Below are 14,164 nucleotides of genomic sequence, written 5' to 3'. Positions count from 1 at the left end.
CTGCCAGTGTTGTTGTTGTAAAGCAGCTGACCGGCGCGGCGCTAAATGTTTACGTCACACCTGACGCTGTTTACAAGCACCTCTTTCATTCCAGAACGCTGTGTAAAAGGAGCTACTGATGCGCCAGCAGGCCGGCGTTGCTTGGTTCTGTGTAAATAACATAGAAGCAAGCAAAGCCGGCATTTTGGAGTGATGTTGTTCCGTCAATATGCCGCAATCTCTGTGTAAAAGGGGCTACTGTCTCACTTTCCCCCACCATGAGGCACAAGTTAAGTTTAGTCTTAAACATATTTTATATAACATATGCTTTATTTTTATTTATTTATTTATTTATTTATTTATTTATTTATTTATTTATTTATTTATTTATTTATTTATTTATTTATTTATTTATTTATTTATTTATTTTTCTTTCGAAGAATTCCACCAATACACAATTTTCTCTTTCATATCTTCATACATCTTACTTTGTGTTGTCCGAAGGGTGACGGAAGAAGCCAAAGGCTTATCAGGTCCCGCCCCCATTTTAATGTCATACACATTGTAGAAAAGCCATCATGCCAAGGAAATACACCAGGAAGACGACCTGGGGCAACCACACGGAAAGAGCACCTTCTCATCTTTCCCTGTAACCTTCAGGGCTGGAATGTAGAGTAGGCCTAGTTGTAGAGTATGACAGGCTGATGTTATAATCCAGTTGGGTCTTCTCCTGTGTTCTGAGTCCCATGCTGTTCTCGCTGGTTCTGATGTTCCTATGCTTTGACCCCCAGACACAAGCTGGCTCCAAGGGTCCTGTGTTCTGACCCCAAGACTGTGTTCTAATCTAACTGGTTCTATCTGTCATTTGAATCTTATTAAAACCTTTTGAATTATAATATGTTGTATTTGATTTTGTTCAGAGTTACTTTCAAGTGTTTAGAAAATTTGCTTTGCTTAATTGACCAAACCCCATCATTCTTTTACTAGTCCGACATTAGTTCTGGAATGTGTGGCTAGCTTTCAGGATTCTAACTGTTACAATATGTGTTGTTATGGTAGTTTCAGAGTGGAAAAAGTAAGTGGATCAGTTTACCCCCTTGATTTTTCTGGTCTGTCTCAGTTTACCCCACAGCTGGGGTAAAGTGAGCCACATGACAACTTTTTTTAAAACAATCATATTTTCACTGCCCTTTGTCTTGAAAAAATTCTGCTAATGCCCATTTCTAGGAAACATCCTGAATTAATGGGAAATGTGTCAATTTGAGTGATAATTCATTGTAGCTCGCTTAGAGGGGAGCAAATGTAAAAAGTGGCTCAGATTACCCCGTTCTCCCCTATATTTCTTTTTTTTTGTTAGGGACAGCATGAACAGCTTTAACATTTACAGCTGTAAAAATGCCAGATTTTAGCAAAAATGCTAGATTTCATCTGTTGTCCCTGGCATGCAAAGAAATACAGGTTAAAAAATTAATACATATACAAAGGCACAAATAACACAAGAAAATAAAAGAGTTTAAAGGTGGTCACAGACTTGGTTTTCTTTTATCCACTGTTTGAGGTGTGTTTTGAAGGTTGAATAATTTTGTGAGTCTCTTATTGTGAGTGGGAGAGTAATCCAATATTTAGTTCCTTTGACTGACAGAACAGTTTGTCCGAATGTAGTACGTCTGTATGGGACGTCACAGTCTCCTCGGGGAAACGAAAATGGCTTTTTGTCAAAGATTTTTGTGGCCTTTTTAAAAAGGGATTGTATTGGTTTAAGTGTTGTGCCAGCAGCAAGTGACCATGTGGTTATACAGTATTCAATATGTGAAAAAATCATCGTGTGTAAAAACATTCGAGCAGCATTAGTAGTCATGAAGGATCTTACTTGTCTGAAATTGTATATATTCAAATGTACAGTCTTTGTTAATTGTTTGATATGTTTTTTAAATGTTAATGTTGGGTCCAATGTTAGGCCCAAATATTTAAACTCATTAACTAAGTTAATACACCGTCCAGGTAAACGCCAGACTGCTGAAGGCTGGTTGGCTGTTTAGTGAACATCATGCAGACTGTTTTCTTTGCGTTTAGTTGGAGACATGAATCTTTGACCCAGCTTTGCACTTGGGTCATGGCTGTTGTTAAAATGTGTGAAACTTCATGAGTATTCCTGCCCTGTGTAAAAACAACTGCATCGTCAGCATACATTTGAATGTTTACATTTCTACACACTTCCGGTAGGTCATTTATATACATAGTGAATAAAATAGGTCCCAAAATACTCCCTTGTGGGACCCCTGTTGGACAGTCAAGGTAAGAAGATGTGTTGCCAGAGATGGACACGCATTGTTTTCTAATTGATAAGTAGGATTCAAACCACAGTAATGCTTCCTGGGAAAAATTGTAACAAGTTAATTTTGAGATAAGAACACTATGGTTGACGGTATCAAAAGCCCTCTTAAGGTCCAGGAAAACAGCACCTACACAGGCATTCCTATCAAGAAGGCCTTTGATTTTTTCAACCATAATGCAGTTTGCGGACTCTGTAGAATGGTGGTTACGAAACCCAAACTACAATGGATGCAGGGATGTGTGGCCATTATTTAAGTGTATGTTCAGTTGTTTTGCAACCCACTTCTCTGCTATTTTGGAAATTACGGGTATAATACTGATAGGTCGGTAATTTGCCATTTCTGTTTTATCACCAGATTTAAAAATTGGGGTGATAACAGCACTACAGCACTACACTTTGTTTAAAGGATGAATTAAGCAAATGTGTAATTGGTGAAATGAGTGAGTCTTTATACCATTTTATAACATTTGTGTCCAGACACATCTTTTGATTTTGACCGTTCAAGGGAGTTAATAGTGTTCATCACCTCTACTTCAGATATTTCCGCTATATTAAACGCTGCATGATTGGGATTAGGAGGGTTATATATACAGTTGGGGGGGTAAACTGTTGTGTTATCTCGTTAACAGAATCCATAAAGTATTTGTTCATTGAAGTGGCTATAGTTGATGGATTTTGCACAGGTACATTGTTAAGTTTTATAACAAAGTTATCATTGCCATTTTTAGGTTGCCTACCAATTAATTTATTAATATTTTGCCATATAGCCTTGTTATTTCCTTTTGCGTCTTCAATAATGGTAATGAAGAAATTCGCCTTCGCCTTCCGCATTGTGCTTATTACTTTATTTCTAATTGCGGTAAATCTCTGTCTATCTGTGGTCAGACCTGATTTTAATGCTTTTTTAAGTAACAGATCTCTGTCTTTCATTAGTTTTCTGCATTCTTCATCTATCCAGGGCAGTGGATTCCTTTTATTGTTTCTTTGTTTTCCCTTTCTCAGAAATGGTGACATTATTTCATTTAGTTTTAAACCAAATATGTCACAACCATTTTCTATATTTTCACTCATGAAAGTTTCACTCCAGTCACTCTCTTTGAGAGCTGCTTCCAGACTTGGAATTTGGTTTTGTGGAATGTACTCAGGATGATTTGTAAACAACAAGTCTATTCTGGTTGAGGAATGAGCAGTTATTCTGGTGGGTTTATCTACTATTTGTTTAAGATTAAAATGGTCAGTAATTTGCTTGAGATTTTTTCTATCCTTCTTATCATCCCAGTTAATATTCAAGTCACCCATGATAATTAACTCTTTGTTCAAATTACAATTGTCCAGAAGAAGTTTTAGTTGATCATAAAAATCTATCTTTGCAGATGGCTTCCGGTAAATACAAATTACAATAATTGACATTTCAGAGGAGAGAGAAATTGTGACACCAATACATTCAAGTCCAACTTCACTAGGCCATTCAATTTGCTCACATTTTAAGGTGTCTTTCATATATAGGAGAACCCCCCCACCCTTGCCCTTACCCCTGTCTCTTCTAAAGGTGTTGTATCCAGGTATATTTATCACAGCTTCTGGAGAGGAGCGAGTGAGCCACGTTTCTGTCAGACCTAAGAAGTCCACATTAGAATTGCCTAATATATGTTGTAGTTGTTCCTGTTTTTGAGTCATGCTCCTGATGTTTAAGTGTCCCTCAAATAAACCACCAGGCTTGCACTTTGGATCCCAGACTGTTTTTGCTTGATTGAGTGTTTGAAAAATGTTTGTAGCACGATGCTTTTTCATTACTGGGTTCCTCAGTTTGATGACCTTGCACTGCTGGTGGAATGAATCTGCTAGCTGTGGTTGTAGCATATGAGGAGGGTTTAATAATGAACTGAAAGACTGACTATGGGGAGGTGAAGTAATCAGTATTTTACATGGTGATGCCGGAGGTGGACAGTAGGGGGTGCTGGAGACTCGAATGGTAATCTGAGATGAGTGCAGAGGGAGAGAGGTGTGGGCGATCTGTGGAGTGGGTGTGTGCCGAGTAAACAGTCATATTGGTGTCTGCAGCCTGCGATCTGGCTGGTCCCTCCCACCTCTCTGCCGGGCCCTCCCACCGTCTCTGCCGTGCTCTCCTGATACTAGAGAGACATTGCGTGACTGCGAACACAGTGTTTACCCGGAGCGAAGCCATACTTTGAACAGTTTGACATGACCTGACATGATTAAAACCAGTGAAAACAGTAGCTTCACAGTTTGATTTCTACAGGAATAACTTCCCACCTAGCCTGGAAATCCAGACCCTGATATCTTGAACAATAGAGGGTCTGGCCACGATCACTAGTCATTTCCAAATCAAGGGGCGGCTCCTACTCGTGCATTTCAAATGCCACTGCACGCAGTTGGATAGCACTACAACCAATCAGAGCGATGCACAAGGTGACGTAAGCCCCGTTCGTTTAGCGAACAGCTGTTAAACTGTTAAATTAAACGTTTGCCGTGGTCGGTCGGCAAAACAGAACATTCCACTTACTTGCTAATGAAATATTTGAGTGCCGTCTTCCAAATCGTAAAGGGTCGAGGCCAAAGCAGTCTCAAACTCACACAACATATCTGCAGCCATCTTTGATGTTTACTATCACGGCTTCGACGTCGCATGCACGTCACTGTCGTCATCCGGTTATGTCCGCCCCAGAGCACCATACAGAGGGCTCTGGCGCGCCCATATTAGATAGAACCAATTGAAACGTGAGCCCAGATTTCTGGTCTTTTTGAAAAAGCTTCAATGGAGAGTTTCCAGACCAACAGGCGCAGCACATTTTATTTGCCAGCGCCTAGTGGCAGGTCTGGGAATGCCAGGCTACTTCCCACCCTTTGTGGTGTTAAAAACGAGGCATTATTATTTTTTTTTTATTATTATTCTTTCGGACAATTCCACACAATACACAATTTTCTCTTGCAAATATTCATACATCATACTTTGTGTTGTCCGAAGGGAGACGGAAGAAGCCAAAGGCTTATCAGGTCCCGCCATTATTAAACTGCAATGGGAAAGCTAAGTTAGTGTAATAGAAGCAAATGTTGGATGCTACATCCGAAGCTACATGTGCGCTAACGGCTAAAAATAACACTCAGACGATTTAAAACCAGTGAAAACAGTAGCTTCAGTTTGATTTCTACAGGAATAACTTCCCACCCTTTGTGGTGTTAAAAACGAGGCATTATTAAACTGCAATAGGAAAGCTAAGTTAGTGTAATAGAAGCAAACGTTGGGTGCTACTCCCGAAGCTAAATGCTACACTAGGTAAATAACAGACAAACAACCATTGAGGAGATTCCTTATAGTTTCACCGATGGAATTACTACACAAGTAGCTCCCTAAGCTTTGTCTCGTTATGAACGCGGCATTATTAAGACTGCTGTGATTAAGATAAATTAGTGGATTATGAGAAGAATGCTTCTGTGTTGGTTTATGCAACACTCTGCATGGTTTAAGCTGTACTAAGGGCATCTTGTCGCTTAGCGGGGAAAACAACATGGCTGTCGCTCGGAAAATTTTCCATCGGATCTCGAGGCCGTGGACCAATAAGAAATGGGCGGGTGGGGTTATCATAGACTACTGCACGGTGGAAGTTTCTGGTTACTAATGTGGGGGGGAAGCATCATGAAGCATGGACATGTAAAGAAAATATGGGGAAGTGGCTTCTTCTCGCTGTGACGACATATCGGGAAGAATTCTGAACGGAGTACATTGGGGGGAGGGGTGGGGGTTTCAGAAAGGGGGAGAGTGAGAAAAGGAGAGATTGTTTTTTTTTATATTTTGGCAGTCTCTAGGCACACCGTGGACCCATGGATATGTTAGAACACGTTTAAAAAGTACATGTAGCATAATATGGGACCTTTAAACTGAATATGAAAAGATCTTAAAGCAGAGGTAAAATGCTACTTGTGCATCACGGCGATAGGATGTATCTAGACCTGACAGCTAACGTGTGATATCTGCTTTCATATTGCAGCTGTTAGAGTTATTGACTCCACAGTACACTGGGACTTTGGACTGTTTGTCTAAAATCAGGGTTTTGTGTTTGTTATGTCAAATTGTTTAGAAACAGGAAGCAAGATCGTTAGTCTAAAGGTCATATTAAACATTATATTTTCGGTAACACGTGGTTAAAACTATATACTGTATACATGTCCCAGGTACAAGTTATAAACAACTGATAAGTATTGTCAGTTTGCAGCATGTTCAAGGTTAATCAATGCACATGTGTATGAAATGTTCATTATACAATGTTAATTTCTGTCAAATGTGTCCAGACTTTGGGAAACTATTAATTGAAACCTTCCATAATAAGTTTTACCTTCATTTTGGCTGCATAAACCAAAATGTCACTTGGACCAATAAATGTCCCCAAACTATCAGGGTAAGACTAGATTCTCAAGCATTATGACTGCAACCACTTGCATTCAGCATTCATCCAGACTGCAAACAATCAATAGCCCCTTTTACACAGCCAGTGAAAGCCGGGAATATGCCGGCCTTTCGGCCCTCCGCCCTGCTGTGTAAATGCGACAGTTGCGGAACGAGGGAAGAAAGGTGCGAGTGATCGTTCCGGGAATTTTACTACCTCGGGGGGTAGTAAGATTCCCGACACGATCAGTTCCGCCTCTCTGTTTAAATGCTCCAGCTTGTTGATGCGGAACTGGGGGGCGTTTGACGTTCCATAGTCTACGTTCTAAACATGCGACCATGTTAGCAGTTGAAGGACGTGTGTTTAACATTAACCACGGCGGCCTGATGTCCCGTAAAAATCACCAAATAAAAGGAACGGCGTATAATCTAGCTGATCATAAGGTCCGTTGCTCAATCCAAACCCCCGCGCTTCATTTTGCAGAGTGTATGAGTCTATTTCTGCCCAGGAGAAGTTGTACAATGGGAAAGCTAGGCTAGGCTAAGTAAGGGATAAAGTATAGCGAACGGGTCACTTGCTAGAAATAAAGACCGACAAGCTGAAGCAGGAGCCCGACGCGCAGCGGAGGGCTCTTGCTCTAGGTTCTTATGTAACTAAAACGTAGTTCAGTACGCCAGTAAATAGGAACGACCAAGGAACGGTGGAATAGTCTGCTCGCCCCGCTAGACTGTCTGCTTCAGCTGACTGAAGGCTCGGGCTCAGCTGTTAGCCACAGAGCTACTGTTTTGCTAACACATTCCGCCGCCGCTATTATTATCCTAAGTCTAAGCGTATATCCACACTTTATTTCTGTCTACAGTAACGTGACTTCACACACTGTGTGTATGTCTGATTGGCAGATCGCTGCCCTCACAAAGAGACTCGCTCACAACCAACCTGTCACACACACGTACACACACACAGAGGTGAAGCGGTCGGATTGATTTAGTCAGTTTGGTTAACTGTCCCAGTGATGTTGGACTCAGCGCGTAGCGAGATCAACTGGCACATCGTGGGGACAGTAAAATACGGCCCTCTTACTGCAAGCTCCAGCACTTCTGCTCTCAATTCACCGGCCATTGTTGTTGTTGTAAAGCAGCTGACCGGCGCGGCGCTAAATGTTTACGTCACACCTGACGCTGTTTACAAGCACCTCTTTCATTCCGGAGCGCTGTGTAAAAGGGACTACTGATGCGCCAGCAGGCCGGCGTTGCTTGGTTCTGTGTAAATAACACAGAAGCAAGCAAAGCCGGCATATTGGAGTGATGTTGTTCCGTCAATATGCCGCAATCTCTGTGTAAAAGGGGCTAATGGTTGTCACACACATCAGTGACTTCTACTTCCCGTTCAATGCATTAACAACAGTTATAAAGCCAGCTTTGTGTTGTGTAAAAATAAATGGAGAGAGTGGGTGAGCACAAGAGAGAGCAAACGCAAGCAAGGAAACTTCATTTCACTTGCTTATTGTTTTGACCTACTTACTCAATTTCCAGACACAGCAAATCAGACAGATGCAAAAGCAGATGTGCTAGTACATAACAGGTGTCTTACGTTTTCTACCTTTTCTTGATTCCCCATTGCCGCCTCTGCACACTTCTTATAATACATCACTTCAAGGTCACAGTCACACAATTGTGCCTCCGGAAAAAAATTACATTCATAAGCATATATTTGTGATAGCAATTATCTTAAATAGGCTGCAATTGATTTTCTGTCAACATAACTAAGCAACAGGCAGGCTAACACCCAATCTCTTTGGACTGCACCTTCGCTAAGAAAGTGATGGTACTACAAAATAAAAATGCACTGAGGCTACATGTTGCACTAGTTTGGCTTATTTGAAACTCATGTACTTGCATAATTCTTGCTGTTCTGAGTTTGCAGGCTACCTTCACGGTTGAATGCACTTATTGGAAGTCACTTTGGTTAAAAGCATCAGCCAAATGAAACGTAATGTAATGTAACATTCATATTTTGTACTGGACTAATCTTATAGTGTTCTTCGGATGTGGAATTTGCCCAAGCATTAACGCACATGAATAACTTTGAGTTGCTGGTTGAAGTTCTCTAGTCTAGGCCCTGTGATTCAAAGATCAAAGGGTACACTATACTAGCCTACTGGACCAAAGGTTGTGTGTGTGACTATGCCATCTCTTTAATGCACTTCAGTCTAATGTGGACAGAAGTGCTTCTACAGCTGACTGAGCCTGAGCTAGTGGGTGTCTTCTTGTATTAGAGGCTGGATATCTGTGATTGGATCATGGTGTGAAGCTGAGCCTTTGTCCCTGTCGCCAACATGTCTCAGAGAGAGAGAGAGAGAGAGAGAGAGAGAGAGAGAGAGAGAGAGAGAGAGAGAGAGAGAGAGAGAGAGAGAGAGAGAGAGAGAGAGAGAGAGAGAGAGAGAGAGAGAGAGAGAGAGAGCGGTGCAGGGAGGGAGGGGGCAGGAAGTAAGAGCGGGCAGCCTCTGCCATTGGCTGAGCATGTGTGGGAGGGCGAGGCTTATCCTGGTCGGGGGGTGGTGCTGCTGCAGTCAACCTCATTTTTTCCGAAGGGAGCTGAACAGATAGAGAGAGCAGAGTGTGTTGCCCTCATAGCGAACGCTGACCGGCACGCCAATGAACAACAGGCCGATCGAGAAGGACTGTTGTTGAACCACAGAAACACAGGCTGTGGCAGCGGCACCGTTCTCGCTCCTCCAGCCCAGGCAGGAAACACCGTCCTGGGGGTGAACTGAGCACGGACTGAACCCCTTCCTTTGGAGCACTGCAGTGTCACACCGTGTCTCTGCTCCACCATTTGGCTTTCTTGGCTCCGTCTTCTCGAGGCTACATGTGTGCTTGTGTGTGCATTAGCGGTTGACAGTTTTTGCAGAGCTGCTTATGTTAGTGCTTCTCACGTAAACACACACGGACACACACACACACACACACACAAACACACATACACACATAGGCTATACACACCTTCGGATTTTAAGCAATGCCACCCAATACCGCAGAGCTTTCCTCCTGTTTTGGGATGGATATCTGAATGGTTTACAAATCCCCTGGATTAGGATATGGAGTGATTCCCTGCTTCAAGTGGAAGTAACAACCTTCAGAAGACTACTGAAAAGGTGAGCAGAAAGAGAAGCAGACAGTTTTGTTTTTTTGCTCAAATGATCTATACTGCTGCCTGTGATGGATTGTGTGCATGTCTGTCATGATTAGTGTGTGTGTGTGTGTGTGTGTGTGTGTGTGTGTGTGTGTGTGTGTGTGTGTGTGTGTGTGTGTGTGTGTGTGTGTGTGTGTGTGTGTGTGTGTGTGTGTGTGTGTGTGTGTGTGCGCGCGTGCGTGTGTGTCTGTGCAGTGTATAGGCTATATGAGCAAGTCAGGTCCATGTGACCTGTGTGTTGAGGTCTGTGCTACATTCTTATCCGCTGAGCCATGTTAATAAAGCCCCCCGTTGGACACACAAACACACACATCCCATGCATTTACTAACACAGAACAATTATCCCAATTTAAATAGCCTATGAGTATTTTTGTAAATAATAAATCATAATAAATGATAATCATCAATGCAGTCATTTTATCATAAATACAAATTGAAGCAGCTCTGGAGTCTTTGGCAATAGCCAGCCGGGGTGCAGCTTTTATAAATAATAAAAACTCATTGGGGAGAAAAGGAAGAAACAGAAAATGACTTGTATCAACTTTCAAGTCACACTCGCCGTTCTGACATTAACTTTCCCTAACTTATTGTTTAATTCATTCAGGATCATTGCACTTGTTGTACATTTGTAATCAATCAATTCACCCCAAAAGGGACTTGACTATGCCCCCTATACCGATCTATTGTGTGTCTTTTAATGTGAAACGGATTGAGCAAGATTTTTATTGTTGAGATTATTGTTAATTATTTCAAACCCCATTCCTCTCAGCCCACTGTTTGTTCGGCTGCACTGTAAACAGAGTTGTCCTTGAGTAACTGTTCAGGGTGTGTTGGTGGCCCTACAGTGATCCCTACATGTGAGATCTGAAAGGAACTAGAAAAATAATATGCCCCTGCATTAACTTCCAGTAACAGCAGGTTTCAATAAATGAAGCAGGACCAAAATCTTAAGAAGTATAATATACAATTTCTCATTAATAACGGGCAGTGCTCTTTAATCAACAGTTATATGTTTACCCTCAGTTTAGATGTGGTGAACATAAGCATTCATTTCGAGTGGTGTTAGTGTCCTCCTGATGAGCTCACACATTTGCATTGAATACCAAAACTATGCCTAGTCACCATTAACACAATTTAGCATCTGTATACAACATGCTCATAAAGCATCAGCGCACACACACACACACACACTGTTCATTTCCGACATTACGTGTAACAGCTGTTTCTTCTGTGACACTCAGCTGCTGCTGCTTCCTGTCACACTTACTTCCCGGCCGTGAAAGGAGTCCTGCATGCTTTGCCATTTGGCAGATACAATGCATCATGGGTTTATTTGCCTTGCTTCCTTTTCTGCATTCTACCCACTGTTTTTGTTGCAGAGGTGAGCTGAATGAAACGGTATGAAATGTTTCAAACCAGACATTTTGGGTACTTTGGTCTCCCTCTGCCCTCTATGTATTTTCCCGGCGTCCCCTGTCTGTAATAACAGAGGTGAATACTTCCCCTGCGTGTTTTCAAAGAGAAATATTTAAATATTCATCTCTTGTTAGAATATGTGCCAAGGCATTACGCTGTGAGGCGTACAAGCACCAATCTTTCCCCAGTAGTAGCACTTGGCGGCCGCTGCAACTACTAACTCCACACTTAACCCATCCAGGAAGTGTGAAATTTGATTTAGGAAATGAGAAATGCCATATAAATCCGCACAGCAATCCTTTGAGTGTGCGATTGGAATTCCTGATGACTCGCCCTCACACTTCACCTCGAGCATTTTATGTTAATGGTGCGGTTTGTGGATGGAACCAGTGATGCGTGTCAGAGTGCTATCAATATGTAGACCCCTACCCACACTGGACTTTTGAGGCTGATATTTTTGATTTTATATTTTAGATGTACATGTCATGTGGAGTATCTCTCTTTCTGGCTGAACAGTAGGTCAGTGTTACTTTTGAACCTTTCTGTGTGGAGTTTGAATTTGGTGCGTGCTCAACTGGTCGAAAGGGCCTAAATACAAGACACTATCAAGTTGAATTATGGGTAATATAGGTTGTCCCAGAGCTTTACTCATGCGGATTAAAGTTCAAGGAGAAAGGTCAGGAGAAATGTATCTTCCCCCTCTAGGACTTAGATTTTGACAATTTTTAAAATGTGTCCCTTGCAGGCTCCCCCAACTCTCTGCAGGTGCATTACTAATGGTCATTGCTCAAACATTTTTCTGCCGAGGGCAGTGACTCAGCGATTAATTGACTAATCATTGCAACCTCGAAGTTGTCAGTAACATGAAAACAGTAAATAAAAGGACATTTTGATCATTACACTTGAAAATGAAAGTAGTTTATAAAATAACTTTAAACAACAGCAGAGATGGGACATCTTTCATGGTTTGGGGTATAGGTCCTAAAGGGGGAGGGACAATGCTTGTTGTCAAAATCACGTTTTGTCAAAATCAGTGAATATCCTCGTGATCTGCTATCTGTCTGTACTGTGTGGTCGCTGAAAAAAGAGCTGGTGTTAACATCATAAGCTCTGTTAACTGATACGTAAACAAACGGTATGTAAATGGGGCCCACTGTAGCTACTAGCTTGTAACATTGTCTAGTTAACAAAAGCAAAAGCATCAGTCTTGAACATGTGGTGAGTCACTCTGCAGCATATCCGAGTGGGTAACTACAGAGGTGTTTGTATACAAGCAATTACACCATTGATGGTCATTGTGATCAGTTCTGGATTCTGCGTGAGCTGTTACCGTGTGCGACAGATGGATGAGTTGGTAATGACACAGAAAGAAAGAGCAGAAGAGAGGAAAAGGAGAGGGGGAAGGAGGTTGAAAAAATGACATTCAAAAGAGAGAGAGAGAAAGCGAGACTAAGAGGAAAACAGCAGATGTTCCACAATTATTCCTTTGAAATATCCGGGAGGTTCAGGTGTGTGCATGAATGAGGAGCTTATTTTTAGCATATTTTCATTTTTGGAAATGAAAATCCATAACCCTGATGTTCATGTATAAAACAAACTGAATTTTGCCGGTTTCACTAATTCTACCTTTTGAAATGTTCTCATTAAGGCCGGTGGATATCTTTTCATTCTCATTAAATGTCTCTTTGTTGTCACAATCACTTTTTGTCAAAATCAGAGTATATCCTCATGATCTGCTACCTGTTGTATGTGTGCTGAAAACACACAAGGCTCTGTACACGGGCATGTTGCTAGCTACAGTGGCCCCCTTTTGTTTACACCCTTTGTTTACATACCAGTTATAGGATTTTTTTTTATTAAGGAATAAATGAAATTTGTTATATATGCATCATATTTCAGTGTAATAGTGTAATAATTATGCTGATTAATTGGATTAATTAGTGAGTTAAAATGCAAGAATACCATCCATTAGGGAAACATCATTTTGTGGAGACAAGGTTGTGTTTCAGAAATTCAGATGGTCGTTTGTTTTGCTGAATTGTTAGATTATTTGGGTTGAAAACGGCTGGAGGTCCAATGACTATTTTCTTCAGTATACCAACATTGTGCTGTTCCATATGGGCAGAGATTTGTGTCAGTAGAACTTGAATTTGAATTGATCGACTTGAATATGAATTGATCAACCTGCATTTGAATTATTGATACTTGAATTCGAATTTATACACTTGAATATGAATTATCCATTTGAATTTTAATTAATTATACTTGAATCTGAATTTTCTCTACTTGAATCTGAATCAGTTAATACAAGTTCAAAATTCAAGTTTTCAAATTCAAGTAGAAAAAATTCAGATTCAAGTAGAGAAAATTCAGATTCGAGTAGAGATGTGCACATCCGGGTTCTTTGAGGAAGAGCAATCGAGTGCAGATCTCTGATCCTAGGCTACAGCGTCCGGCCGGTGACTGTTATTTAACGTTCAGGAAATATAAAGTCATAAATTAGTTTGTTTAATCATCGTCTGTGTTTTTGACTTCTTGTTTTATAATCGAAGTATCTTTTAGAACACTATCACGTTTCAGTAATTTAAGTTATTAATTAAGTTAGGCTATAATATCGCCAATAGGCTATTTCAATGAAAACAGACGGTCAAACAGCGTCCAAATGAGCTTAAATCCTAAATACAATAAACAGTAACATGGCAAACTTATTTTTAGGTCAGCTAATTGATTATTTATTCATTTCTTCACACGTTTACATGTTTAGAGGCGGAGGATTCCTCCGACGCTCTCTGTCCGGCTTATCAGACAGCACTCAGCTGTCTCTCAGTTGAGCTGGACA

General features: G+C 41.1%; 1 protein-coding gene across 1 annotated transcript in view; it reads left to right on the top strand.

The window, feature by feature from the left end:
• The first annotated feature begins 9,487 nt into the window (after positions 1-9,487).
• Positions 9,488-14,164, top strand: part of large2 (LARGE xylosyl- and glucuronyltransferase 2) — a 104,736-nt gene continuing 100,059 nt past the window's right edge. The window contains exon 1 of the mRNA XM_080030875.1: positions 9,488-9,871. The gene's annotated coding sequence lies outside the window, so the exon portion shown is untranslated. The remainder of the gene's footprint in view (positions 9,872-14,164) is intronic.

The sequence above is a fragment of the Ammodytes marinus genome (genome assembly GCF_949987685.1).
Source record: "Ammodytes marinus genome assembly, chromosome: 1".
Lineage (NCBI taxonomy): Eukaryota > Metazoa > Chordata > Actinopteri > Uranoscopiformes > Ammodytidae > Ammodytes > Ammodytes marinus.
This window is presented reverse-complemented; position numbering and strand designations above follow the sequence as displayed.